This window comes from Anas acuta, chromosome 6 (assembly GCF_963932015.1).
Source record: "Anas acuta chromosome 6, bAnaAcu1.1, whole genome shotgun sequence".
NCBI lineage: Eukaryota > Metazoa > Chordata > Aves > Anseriformes > Anatidae > Anas > Anas acuta.
The window spans coordinates 18584237-18598637 of NC_088984.1; the positions used below are offsets into that span (position 1 = coordinate 18584237).

A 14401-nucleotide genomic window follows, 5' to 3' on the forward strand; every position below is an offset into this window, starting at 1 on the left:
CTACAATCAAATAAGAAATAAGTATTGCAAAGGAGCAAAACTTAATGTAGCTATGTTATCATATTACCCACCACAGTTGTAAAAGCATCAAGACCATCGTCATTATATTTAGACTCCATTTTGGAAAAGTTTAGGATTGTTTGGCTAAACTGTCCCCAAGGATATGAATGAAATTCCTACCAATAGCTTGGTTATTTTTCCCTTCCCTCTTCCCTCCCCCCGAGCTTCCTATAACACACAGAAATATTTAGACAGTGGTCAATTCATCTTCAAAACATCATGAACACCAAACCCAGCTCCCAGCCCTTCAAAATTACAACACAAGTGATTCCTCTGAAATCACAAAGTAAAGGAAACAAAACTTTATATCACATATGACATTTTTAGTAGAAACTCCTATTATTTCTCATTTCTTAAGTTCATGCCAAGTACTCAAAGCACACAAATAGGCAAAACAGATCCATTCCTTCTTAGTTATCATTCAGGATCCACAGAATATCCATATTTTGTTGGACCAGTCAAGACAGAAACAAAAAAAGTGTCTGCTTATATCAAGTTCAAATTTTGAATTACCTTGCTTTGTCAGATGACTTTTTTTCCTTTTGGTCTTAAAGCTTCCAGCAACAGTAACACAATTAAGTATAACAACCAGAGTATGGTGACAATGTATGACAAAAATCTTCTCATTTGTATTTTGGCTTGTAAAAGTATATTCTGACATGTCATGAAGGTGCATTTTCTAACATACTTTCCTTGGGAGAAATTGCTAATCTTTGTATTTAAAAGAAAACATTTACTGCCAAACATCTAAACAATTACATTGCATAAGAATGACAAAATCCCTAATTTTATCAAGGCAATTGATAAGTCTTAGAAAACATGATATGATTCCTAATGCAAAGAACATTCCCGCCTGCCCCCCCCCCCCCCCTTTTTTTAAGATATAATCATCAAAACAATGACAAATGAAAGACTCAGAAAAGGTTACGACTTGACAAAGTAACATTTTTAAAACTTGGACACCAATCAAATTGATATAACTACCAGTGATGCAACACTTTCTGACACTAAAGTCTTTACCACTGTCTAAAATATATAGAATAGCCTATTGTGATTGCTTAATGTCAACTTTTGTTCATAAGCTCTTTCATAAAAGTGAAACAGGGAAAAATGATTTAAAGCAGTTCAATTTGTCTATTTACCTTAATCTTTAACTATTCCCATATGTCTTAGCTACATGATGTATGACTCGCCATAAACCAATTTTTCAAAGATATACAAGACAGAAAGAAAAAAAAAAAAGTCAGGCTCCTAACCTTTTATGCACTGAACTTCCATAGACAGCTGGCAAAACAAAACATTTCTAGGCTTCAGAAAAAGCTGAAAGGTTATTTTGCTCTCTTGCTTTTAGGAAACATTTGCATCAGCTAAATAGGATACAGTTGAAATCTCATGGAAAAAGACTTGGAGAAAGGTCTTTGTTAATATTTGAATCAACCCAATAAATTGATGGTTGCTATTTTAATAAAAACAATTGGACTTCCGCTTGGAAAACAAAGAGTAGATTTGTGCTCTCATTTCTGAAAACCAGCCTGCAACACCATACATATCCTGCCATAAAAATTGCTTGTGATGTAACCTCGCTTTATGGTCATATGTATAATTCTAGGCACTTAGCTTAATGACTGTTTTGCTAAGTATTTAGTAGTAACACCCTCTTTAATATGCATCAGTCTGAAGCACAGGGTAATGCAACATACTATTTTGCTTTACTTCAACATGAAATTCACTGGCAATTTAGAAAATAAGAACCACACTATAAGAGAAACATGTCTGACTTACCTAGAATGTTTGGTAGACTGGAGGAAGTCAGAAATTCATTAGTCAGCAGAAAATTTTTGTTTTGTCAAACAACTTGCATGCAGCTTTGGACCCATTTGGGCACTGGGAGCAAGCAGGATACCAGGCAGCATTATTCAGATCCTTATTGCTGCCTACTCTTTAAAAAAAAAAAAAAAAAAAAGCATATTTCTGTTATTGGCTAGAACACATTTTACATTTTTTCATTTGTTTACCGAGTACACAGAATTAAAAGTATAACATAATTTTCAATTTTTTTTTTTATTGCATTCAGACACATATTTAAATATTTTGAATTCAAGCAAACTTCTGTATTATTAATGGACAGAATTGTGAACTTCATAGCTTAAGACACCTCTTCATATCAAAAGAAGTTAAAAGCTTTTCAGTAAATCTAGCAACAGACATATTACTGTTAATTTGGCATCACTGTGCATTTCAAAAACATTTGGTATTGGAGACAGACCAGGTAGAGATATCTCTCAATGGGAGATTAAATGTTCTAAAAGTGTATTTTCAGAAACCTGTCATAAGACCTGCTTGTAGTAAAATAAAATAATATGACGCATGCACAGCAAGAAAGAAAAAAAAAAAAACAACACTCAAACTGACTGTTTTAGAAAAAGAGAGAGTTTTAATCCAGAATATATATGCTTGTATATATTTTGAAAGATAGAATTAAAATGGTTGTTTTTTAAACTTCAAGTAAGCTTGAGAAACTGACTGCAGATCATGTATACAATGTAGGGTCAATGCTGTATTGAATTTCTAGACCATTTTCAGACTACCTTCTGGCAATGGAAGCATTTTGACCACTGACACTCCCTATGGGTATATCTGACTATCCTGGTACAATGCACCATTCCCCATTATTGAATCTACAACAAACTGCTGTAGGTTATTCATTGATTGAGTGTTTAAGTGTATTCTTTGGGAGCAAATGGAGAACAAAATCTGTAAACAATCACACACACAAAATCAGCAGAATTCTTCACTCTGAGATGGTTTTCAGTTTCAGCACTTAATTATCTGTATTCTTTAATAATAACTCTGTCACTTTAAATAAAGATGCACAGGAATTTTTCTTTTTCTTTTAAAAGATGCACCAAGCTACAGTGTGGAGCTGCACATTTTATCTCAGGGAAAATTAAGCCATCATTGGCCAATATGACTACATAGGGACATAAGGTTTAAGCACATCTGCCATACTTTATGCTAACATCTTTATCTAGATCAATTACAATATGCACTATCACTGTTAAATAACCAATATAGATGCAGACTGCAGCTCTATAATATTCCTAATGGAGGTTAGAACAGATATTAAGAGCTACATTTTCATAAGCTTAAGCAGTAATTGTGTGTGCTTGTACGCCTGTGCATATCTTCAATCAAGCTGTATTTTGATATCAAAGGAAAATGTTCCTTTTTTCACTTTAACCAGTGCAAAAACCTCTTTCTTTCTCACATATATAGCTTTCAGTTCATTTGTACTGCTTGTCTGCCACTATGTATTTATAGCTATTGCCTGAATGAGTGCTTCATACAGTACTAGGGAACTAAAACAAAGACAGTTGAAGCATATTTTGTCATAATTTCCACCTTTGATTTAACAAAAAAATTAAAGAGGCCATCCTGAAAATATATACAAATGACATGATTTTAGCTGATATGATTTCAGCTTGAGAAAACTGTATTTGTATATGTCACTGTAGTGACAAAGTATAATAGAAGGCTTGCATTTCTTATCATTAAGTGCTTAAGATTATGGTTACCGTAAATCTACAATGCAGTTCCTCCCATGCTCACTGCAAATGATACTACAACATTACTTTCTCTATCAAAATAACAACCAAATGCCAGGGAGGCAGAAGCCCTCATCATGTGCAGTCCTTTCTAGACACGTAGCAGAGAATTGACTGTGCTCCAAAGAGCTCAAAAGTGAGCAGTCTGGAGCAAAATACACAGCAATGATACAATGTTGAAAATAATTTTTTGTTCTGTGAACTGAACTTCAGGCTATGTTATAATTCTGTTACACTAAGGTATTGAAGGAAAATCTGCATGGTCTGCACAGAAGTTTTCAACATAAGCTGAACATAGACCAGGTTAGAAAACAAAGTGACTGATCTGTCTACAAGCCACCTACGTAAGCATATTCAATGATGAGAAAATATTAGAATTTAGCAGGACACCACAGGTATCATAATCCAGGCATTTTAGCTGCCCGTGTATTGCCAGTCAACAGTCCCCTGGGTCTTCTGATGCCCAGAAACACACATGGCTGCAATCAGACTGCAGGTTGGACCAAGGTTTTCAGCCAGGTTCCCTGGGAAAGGTCCCCTCAGAGGAAAACTTGCGTTCACAGTCAACCCAGAAGGACCTCAGGTTAGATGATTGGGGAGCAAGACTGCAGGTTGCACCGCAGAGACATCTGCAATGCAACACAGACACTCCCAGTAGGCGCTTTTGAGTGGATGCTCAAGTGCATTATTAAATTGTGGTAGGGTATCAATTTCCTGTTTTCCTCTGCTGTCTGAACAGGTTCAAATCCATACCTCCAACTTCCCCAGGGAACAATTCAGCCATCTGCCAGTAATCCTGGCCTACCACTTTTCCTTCCATTAATGTGGAATCACTCACAGAGGGGAAAAGAAAAATAATATATTTTATATATATCTATATATATAGATAAAGGGGACTGGGGAGATTTATGTTCAGAAATCCCAAAATACCAACCTCTAGATGCTTGCCTGCTTGCTTAATTCCATAGATGTCTAAAGATGTTCCCAGGAATGGAATTCGGTAGCATTAGGTACTTCTGCAGGATTCCTGAGCATTTTGTCTTATTCCCAGCTGCAACTTCTATGGTGAAGTCTTCCCATTGTACTACTTCTGGCTACCTGCAGATCTCTCATATACCATAGGCTGTTTGAAACAGCACAAAAGTATCTATATTTTGACACAGCCTACACTTAAGCCAGTAAGTCCATAAGGTTCCCAAGGCATCTCAGATACCAGCAGCAGTCTAACTGTATTAGCTTTCTTGTGATGCAGTGAGCATAGGCACGACATACTGACAATGTGGTTTCATTTTTTTTAGCCTGTAGTTCAGATACCTCATCACAACAGTCTCTCAGCCACGAAGACTTACTTGTCCTGCTTCTAACTCTGTCCAGAAGCATCTTCTTTATGAACACTTAACAGTTCTAATCATGCAAACCATTGTGAAGCTGTTTTTATGAACTAAATTTGATGTATTCTGTATGAAACAGTTAATGGATGAAATACCTAAATAGTCACTGGATCAGAAAGCGGAGTATAGATTTCCCATTCCTAGAAGAGTGCTCCTGGCAGGAGTCCTGCTTGCTCCCTCCAGGCCAAGACATCTTTCCTGTAAAGGAGAGCAACCCAGATATACTATGGGATAGTGAGGTCTCTCACTGGGGATGGAGACACACATTTGAACTTGACACAGGTTTGGGTCTCTATCAGTGCTCCTCCTGCTGGACCCTCCATACCAGTGGACAAAAATTCCTTTCAGAAAAATGATAACTTCTCTTTTGTAAATAAACAATTCAAGGATCAAACACCAAGAAATAATTTAGGGTTATAAATGCAACATAGAGGTTCAGGCATTGAGACGTTCAGTGTTTCAGATACTGCTTATAGTCATGGTCTCCTATTGACTGATTTAGATGCTTGCATAATAGGTGTCTTTGCATAAAACAGACAGGTAGATCTCAAGGTTAATGTTATCAGTCAGAGAAGCCTCAGTAGAGGTTTCATGTTGCAAATGAGGCATCTAAACATCAGATTTTGCTACACCCAATTTCATAGAAGCTGTACTGTGACTCCTAAGAGCATGTACACCTCCAAGCCCAAATACAACTGTGTAGACTATACAGAGGATTTGGAAACACCTTAAACCTCACCTTGAATCTCCTGTGGATGACTAACTTCATGTTAATTCTGTTATGTCATAGGGCTTCCTTTCAGAAGCTTTGGAAATGAGAGGTTATGTCATGGGAATTTTCAGAATTCTTCAAAGCAAGCCTATAACAAAAACAGACACAGCAACAAGAAAAGCAGTTGGTTTTGTTTGTTTGTTACAATCAATAAAGTTCTATGGCACTTGTACTATGCTTTCCTTGTAAGCTCATCTCGTAAGGTTGGCTAAAGCTAATAAAAGCAGTGTTTAAAGAAAAACAACAAAACCCACAAACACTACATTCTAGAGTTTTCTTGTATTCTAGCTGGTAGGCGAAAAAAAGAGGAACAAATTTCTTCCTCTGCATACTAAATAAGTGCAATAAAGGAAAATATGTCTTTGTAAAGAGCTTTTCCTTTGGGACAGTTTTCTCTGCACATACCCATCTTTAAATTACATTAACATTGAAAAACTAGGGCATTGAGCAACCCTTCTACACAAAAATCTATTATGCTGTGTTTCTCATCCTAAGACATCATGACCACACGTAATCACCTTGTCACTGTTCCAGTTTAAGCATAGCCAGAAGTTGTGTTGTAAACTATGAGAAGTGGGGCTTAGTCATTTGGCAGCAGACATTTCACTCCCCAAGTCAAATTTGTTGATAGAAATTGGCTCTGCAGCAACATTCGTTTTAAAGTTGGTTTGCTATAAACACAGGGATCGTGTTATTTACAAAAAAAAAAAAATCAAAAAGGACACATGATAAGAGAATACTGAGCCTGTTTGGGTGATCAGTTCAAAATCCAACAGGGATGCAGTGCTTGCCACTGAGGCTGCTGGGAAGAAAACACACATCAGGAAATGACAATGCTTAAGGTTGCACACACTGTTTCCTGATGCATGTGTTCCAAGACAGTCTTGAAACATCCAACGGCTTTAAGTCATAATACATACTTTCTATAGTTAAACACATGTGACATCCTATGCTATGTATTCCACATAGAGACAGGCTTTTGGAGCATCCACAACGTACACATACAATAGGGAATACCAATCTAAAGCACAACAACAAAAATGCAAACAAATGTTTTCATGTTATCATTCTGCTAAATGCCCTGCCTTTACCTTTTTTGTTCCACATGAGGGAGCTTTCCCTGACGGATGAAAAGAAATTTGTACCACAGTTGCTACTTAAATCCATAAGGGAGAAAGGCTTTCCTATCTTTAGGGTGCACCACTGCCACTGCTGAAGTTACATTGCTAAGATTATCATAGACTTTACCAAACTCATGCTAGTGGGCAATGTGTTTAGGAATTGTGGCATAAAGGAAAAACAGATTAAGATTGCTTTCCACAAACAGTGAAATTCAAGAGGGAGAACAAATATTCTTCTCTTTTTCTTTTTTTTTTCTTTTTTTTGAGACAAGAAGAATGTGTCACACACAGAAAACTGTCTAAAGCTTGCTTAGGCAGGAGACTGCCTTGGCTCCCTGGTAATGGGAAGTTATCATCCTTCCACCACTACAGCCTATCTTTCTCATTAAGGAAAGCTTCCTCTGTTCTGAGTATGATGTCTCTGAATCTTAGTAGTAGTAAGTAAACTTTCTTCTGTAGCAAGAAAGGCCACAGGAACAAGTTTTTGAATAATGTTGCATTATTGCTACTACTGTGAGATTATGATGAGACAGATTATAAACAGAGATTATTCTCTGCTTGCAAAACTGGTAAATCCTTGTGTTTGGGAGACAAGACCTGAGAATTAAGTAAAGTAAGAATAACTCACAGTCCTACACAACAAATCTGAAAGCAAAACAACTCAGAAACAGCCTTTTGAAAGGACTGAACTTTTTTGAAAAGTCTGATGTGATGCCACCCCACTCCCAGTAAGAATGCTTTCTTTCCCCAGGAGACATTTGAAGAGAAAGAAGTTATGTTTTTGAAATTTTATTACTTGCAATTAGTAGATTTTCTGGGTACAAGATATTTTCTCAATAAATCTCTTAAGACTCTTTTCTATGTTAAAGGTTTGTTGGTCTTGCAGCTTGACAGATTTGAATGGCCCAAAATAGATTTGTTACAAGCATATATCTAATATCTTTAAGTGTTATATGATACTAAAGGAGAAAAGTAATTTTTGAAGCCAGAGCATTAAAACCAAATGCAATAACATGACTTCTATACAAACTACACTTTCTTTTCATAGAGTATAGGTGAGGTGAGAGCATTTTTTTACATTACAGATCAGAAAATAACTGTTGATCTAGAACAGCTGGAAAAAATTAGTTATTGACACATCAGTTTAGAAAAGGCTTAATATAGAATGACAAGGAAAGGGTTGCTTGTTTAACATTAGCATAACGGAGTGACACATATTGCAAATTTAATTACCTAATATGCATATTTGAAAGTTGTCTGAAAACATCCACTGATGACTTATTGTGGCTACTGAAAAATTAGCAGCTCCAACTGCTAAGGATGCTAGAGGATGGCAGAGGCAATGCCTGCTGCTCCTAGAACAGAGAAACTGGAGGGAACACAGACACATTTTGGGTAACTGAAGTATGAGTATTACCATGGTGTCTGGTGCAGATTGTGGGTAAATAGTTCTGACAGGGGACAAAGCTTGGGAATAGGATTTCATAGACCCTGAAGAACTTTCTCTTCTTCCTTCTCCTAATAATTCTACAATTTCCAAGTGGGGGATGGGGAGGCAAATACATTTAACATTGTGGGAAATCCAGTCAAGAAATATAAGGCCACCTCCTAACTGTAGCTCTCCAAACTGTCCCTGCCTTATCCTAAGAGAAACTGGACAGAATAAACAGAGTTTGACACTTCATTACCCTAAGAGAAACTAGATAAAATAAACAGGCTGCCTGCAGCCACCTGAACACATGAGGTGAGCAGGGATGCCCAAGACTGATAAAATGTACAACACCTGGAAGCCCTGGAGCAGAGATACTAATCCATGAATGCAAACCTGAGAACAGGGCAAGGAAAAGCCTCCCAGACCAAACTGCAATCTTCTCCCATGAATGAGAACTGTATATATTTTACCCCCTTACTTGTGATGAGAAATTGCTCTTCTGTTGATGACAGCACATCTACTTTGTTGTCACAGAGATACCTGCCATATGGGCATCACCAGCCACCTAAGTAATTTGGGCAAAGCCAAAGAGCAACATAAAACTCAGCAAGAGCTGTTTTAGTCTCCCCTCAAAATACATAATACTTCTGCATTGATGTCAACTTAAATATATATATATAGATAGATATACATACACACACACATATATATATGTTTGGCTGTTTGGCTCAAATAGTGCTTCCAGACATCAGGCAACACAATTCAGAAATTAGGAAGTCTGCATTGTGAAGCTATTACTCCATTTAAGTAGTTGCAAAGATTTCACTAGGACTGTTTAAATAAAAGAGTAATTGCTATCAGAATAATTCATTCTTTCCTTGTGCTTTCCGCTACCTAAATCTCTGAATGCCAAGGCATAAGATGCCCACAGTCATACAACAGGGTTGTCTCTCCCTCTAGTCTGTTGACTAGGATATTCATTATCCACATCACGATTACAGAAACAAACAAGGATTGCATGGTAGTCTTGCCTTAGTTTTTTCCAACTGTAGCACAGATGAATAAGGTAATCTTCTCTGTAACACAGACCAGAAATGGAGAAATCTCATTTAATCATTTCCCTTAAATTCAGGAAATTAAACTGGGGCCCTTTCTACCCTACCACTGTCCTGCAAAAGGGAGCCCAGAAGAGAACTGCAAATTTACAAAGCAGGCTAAAAGGGTGCTTGATTTCTTATAGATCTGAGCTAGACACTATCACTTAGAAGGAAAAAAAAATAAAAACAAAAAATTGTGTATGAGCGATCTGCTGCACAGCATGAGTTTGGTTGTGGTTACTTACAACCTGCTCCCTGACAGCTACTCATCCATTCTCCGCTCAGCAAGTCTCAGAGCAGAAGGAAACACTGTCCTGTGCTTGCTGTTAAAATTATACTCCCTTTAACAAAAGACTGGACATCAAGCATCCAGGCCTCTTAAAGTGTACATGAGTCACTTGGCTTCTTCAAATGCTCTTTACAGTACACTGAGTTACTGATCAACAGAAGATTGTTTTTCTTCATACAGACACAACTGCAAAGGGAGCATTTATTTGAAATTGATCTCCCCAGTACAAGTTTTAATGTGTTGTTAAACTCAGCCATTTAAACCAGAACCAGCAAAATAAAACTCTGATGACTCTTAAAGAATTTAAGATTAATGCAGGAGGAAATTACCTTGCCTAGTCATGCCTACTTTTATTAGTACCCTGCAGTTGTGTTTCATTTTGGATGTGGCAAAAGTATGATTTGAAAGTCAAGAAGGCAACCTCTTGCATTTTGTATTTAATTATTGTACACAGTACAATGCTAAAGCTGCATTTCTAGAGATTGTGGTCACGTGTTTTGCAAGTTTTACTTTAGCAAAACTGCAGTCATGGAAGTGAGAAGTTATATCCTCCCATAGCCATGCTGAAAAGTAGCAAGTGTCTTTTTGAATATGTATGTGCAATAATCAGAATACCAACACCACACAGTTCAACAGGTTTGGTGTGGTTTGCTGTTATTCTGGTTTTAGGTGGTATCTTTTTTTATTTTTTATTTTTAATGGTGAAATAGATGCAGTCTTCAAACATTTCACTAGGTTCCACTGTTTCCATGGATGGGGTACAAACTTTGAGATTATTCCTGGTGTATTACTTTCAGATTTTATTGTACTGTGTGGTTTTAAGGAGAGCGCTAGTTTCAGCTTATGGTGTGGTTGGTTTTATTTATAAGGCTGCAGCGTACAGGGAATTCATTAGCAAAGCGGGAAAACAAACTAGACCAACCGGGTTAGAGAAGTTCTGAAACATTTATCAAGTTCTTCAGATGAACTGTACTCCCCTTGGCATGTCCCAGAACGCCACGCGGACTCTCCCCAACTCTCTGCTCCTGAGAGCTACACAGCTACACTCTTGTGAAAATATTTCAGGGCCTAATCACCAGCCTCACAGCTCAAAATATTCAATGTAGGAATTAATTTTAAATTAAGCTTAAGCTTGCTGTTGTTTAGGTAGGCCCATCTATAAATGCAAAACTGAAGTGAATGAAGCAACACTGTCACTTCCCTTATACTTCATCCTTTCCTCAGTCACAACAAAGCCTCCAGAAAATGTCTAATCAAAAAAAATATATATATACTCAATTGTAACAGGGTGGTGGAAGGAAATTCAGTGGTGAGAAACACTGAAAAACAACAACTGCTATTTCAGTGAATTCAACAGCCAAGAGAAAATGACATTTATGCTTTATGATTGTATTCAATGATTGTTCACGTGACCAAGAACTGGAAGAAACATACCAAGTAGCAATATTGTAAGCTTAAAAAAATATTTCAAAATAGTCTTTTATTCCCTTTCCAACCACCAAAATGAGAAGGAAGAGAAAGAAAAGAAACATGAGACGAATAGTAAAAAATGCTCTAAAGCGTGAAGTTCTTTCATCATGAAAGAAGCTATTACAAGCTGATATTCAAACTTCAGCTATAAATTACCCAGAACTCCTTGAAGCTATTTGCATGCATGCAAGTGTTCAGCACAAGGGGGTGCACAGGTCACCAGAGAGCCAAGGAAATGATGACTGGTGAGTCTGTGCTGACACCTGCCTGGACCTAAGCACATGGAAGGGCTTCATAACACTCAGCAGCACCAGGCAGTATTTTTGGAAAGAAAACAAAGAGCAGCTTCTTCACCTGAAAACAGCAAATAGATTTATTTGTTTATTTTTAGGAAGGCAGGAGGTAATTACTGAAGTTGGAGTTTGGCCAGGTCATTGGTGTTAAGGTTCCTCCTCTTCCAAAAAGAGGTAACCAGGACTTTGAATTTGCAACTTGTCTGAAAGACCTGAAGCATGTTAGACAAACACTGACCAGAAGTGTAATTCTAGTTAAATTCAATGTCAAGAATGACTTAAACCTAACATGATCTGGTCCCTGAACTCCTAAACTCAATGAGAAGTTCATTAGGACACTGAAAGGGATAAACTTTTGATATTTGTTTCTGTTTTACTTAGATGTCCCAGAAATTTTATGTGCCTTCACAGCAGATTGAACCTTTGTCTGAATAAAGGAAGCAAGAATATTACAAATTTATTAAATCTGGAATATTGGAGAGGGGTGGGGGACAGGAAGAAAAAGAAAAACAGAGGGAGGTAGGTGAAGGAAGGGAGAAAAATATGCAACAGCTAAAGCATACACTATGAGGGCAGAAGAGGAAGGCAGTTTCAATTACTATCAGTATCTTTTTATATTCAGAGTCATTCAATTGGGGGGCAGAGGGAAAGAAGAAGCTGTGGGATTTTTCAAGTGCTTTATTTAACAAATCACAAGAACGTGTAAGTGAGCATAACACCTCATTGCACGGAGCCCAAAAAGGCCACTACAGTTGTTAAGACTTCAGCAGGGTGTATGTCACACCAGAACTGCCTGAAAGCATTGCAGGTGTGAAGCAGTTTGCCACCACAAGCAACTCCCCTCTTTTTCATGCTGAATATGACAACAGTCATCAGTTCTAGGTCACTCCATGACCACCATTGCCTCTTGTTCACACCAAGATAGGAGAGTCAGGAGGCAGCTGTTACACAATAAAGCATTTGCTGTCCCAAACTCCGGCAACAGTAGTGACGTGAAAACTTTCTGCTCCACTTTGGAATCAGCCTTTCCCCTCCTTGTAAATAAGAGTTCATCTTCTTAGTAGCACAGAAAGACACCAGAGCTCTTGCGTCTGAAGATGAGATAGAAATGGAGGTAAGCAGGTGCCCTGTGAAAAAGTAATTAATACACTTTCTGAGGAAATGATGAGGAATAGATTCAAATGTCCTGGATGAAGGTGAAGAACAAAGAAACCTATATCCCCTGAGTTTTCACCTCAGGACCTCAAGACCAGCCGTTCTCTCCAAGTATTATTCAATCTTGTCCTACCGTAGCCAAAATTTTGTTGTGGTACAAGCAGAATTCAAGTACCCTCATGTCAGCTGAGCATCTAGTAGGATCAATGCTCAGCAAGACCTTTAAGTTTGTACAATTAAATGCACGGGCAACTTCAGCTTTGTTGTGGAATTTGAATGTAATGTGATTGAGACCATCCATTCATGCAAGATTTCTGATTTCTCTTTGTTGTGATCTCCATTGACATGTTTATGCTTTTTTTCCCCTCCACAGAAACTGGAGCAAGGCAGACAGGTGTTTTCTCCTTCTACACCAGGCCAGAACAGGAATAAACAGAAAAGCAAAAGAAAACAGTTAGATACATAGGGAAGAAAAAATAATCATTATATGTCACCAAAATTCACAGGCCAGGGGACTGTCCGCAGATGACAGCAACAAGGTGAATAATTCATTTGGAAGACTCTCAACCTAGGGTGCAGGAAAAGGGTGGAGCAGAGGACAGCACAGGTGGGCAACACCTGCACTGCACTGTGAGGGAAAGGCTGCACACTTGTACAAGCCCTTCCTGCATCTCACCAATTTTAAATAACAAGAGTAACTTTAAATAAGACTTAAACCCAACAGGTTGATCCTCTGCAACCTCCATCTCTCTTCTTCCCCTCCAGAGGCCAGCCTTTTTACAGAATCAGATATTAGCAGTGGAACAGATCTAGCTGATTAGCAACCTGCCAACAAAGGACACTGCAGGACCCTCAGAAGTACTTTCAGCACCTTGGTTTTAATTGTTCCATGTTGTGGAGTCCACAGCAGAACACTTATCACTACGTGCTTTCTGAAGCATTTACTTAAATTCTCCTTTTGCTAACATCAGACTGCCCTTCCTTCTTGGTGCTTGCTTGTAAGCTTTTGCCATGTCTAATATTTCATTCACGTAGCCAAACTATACACGGTTACAACTGATTTTTAACTCACCATCAAAAATGGGTTGCTCCCACATGCATATCCCCAACCAGATTTTTTCTTTATCCAAACTCTTGGTTTGTTACTGTGTCTAGGACTGAACGGCAAGAATGGTTAGATTTATCGCTGCTGTGACCTGCACACTTAGATAATTCTTAGCTTCTTGAAGATAACTTTGTATTTTTCTTTCTGCACAACTCTGGTCATATTTTTTCTTTGCAGCTATCAGGTTTTATTACATGGAACATAATCCCATCTCTTGGGACACAGTTGAAGTCAAACAGCAGAGGAAAGTTTATTTCTTCATAGTGGAAGACTTTCTTGTCACCTAGACAAAAAGTCTGTCCCTGTTTATTTGATAGAAGAACCAGAGATACAACAGCACAGCGTTTCTTGCTCCTGCATTTCCACTCCCCTGTATTTAGCTGCAATTAAGCTGAATATGCACTGCTTACCTATGTCATGAGAAAAACCCTCCACAACACATTTCTTCTGCTGTCCCAGGCACCTCATTTGCTTGGCCAAAAGCTACATCTCATTTCAGACATCAATCAACATGCATTTAATCATTCCCTTCCACAGCCTGTCAGAAGGGAGCTTGCACAACCAATAACTCTGGGGAGATGCTGTGACTGTACTGCCAAGGGATGGACAAC

The 14401-nt window shown here is 38.0% G+C and overlaps 1 long non-coding RNA gene across 1 annotated transcript in view; it reads right to left on the minus strand.

The window, feature by feature from the left end:
• The window catches only part of LOC137859052 (uncharacterized), a 51190-nt gene that overhangs the window by 14427 nt on the left and 22362 nt on the right, over nucleotides 1–14401 (minus strand). Inside the window, exon 2 of the long non-coding RNA XR_011098132.1 lies at nucleotides 1843–1999. This is a non-coding gene — a long non-coding RNA (uncharacterized lncRNA). The remainder of the gene's footprint in view (nucleotides 1–1842; nucleotides 2000–14401) is intronic.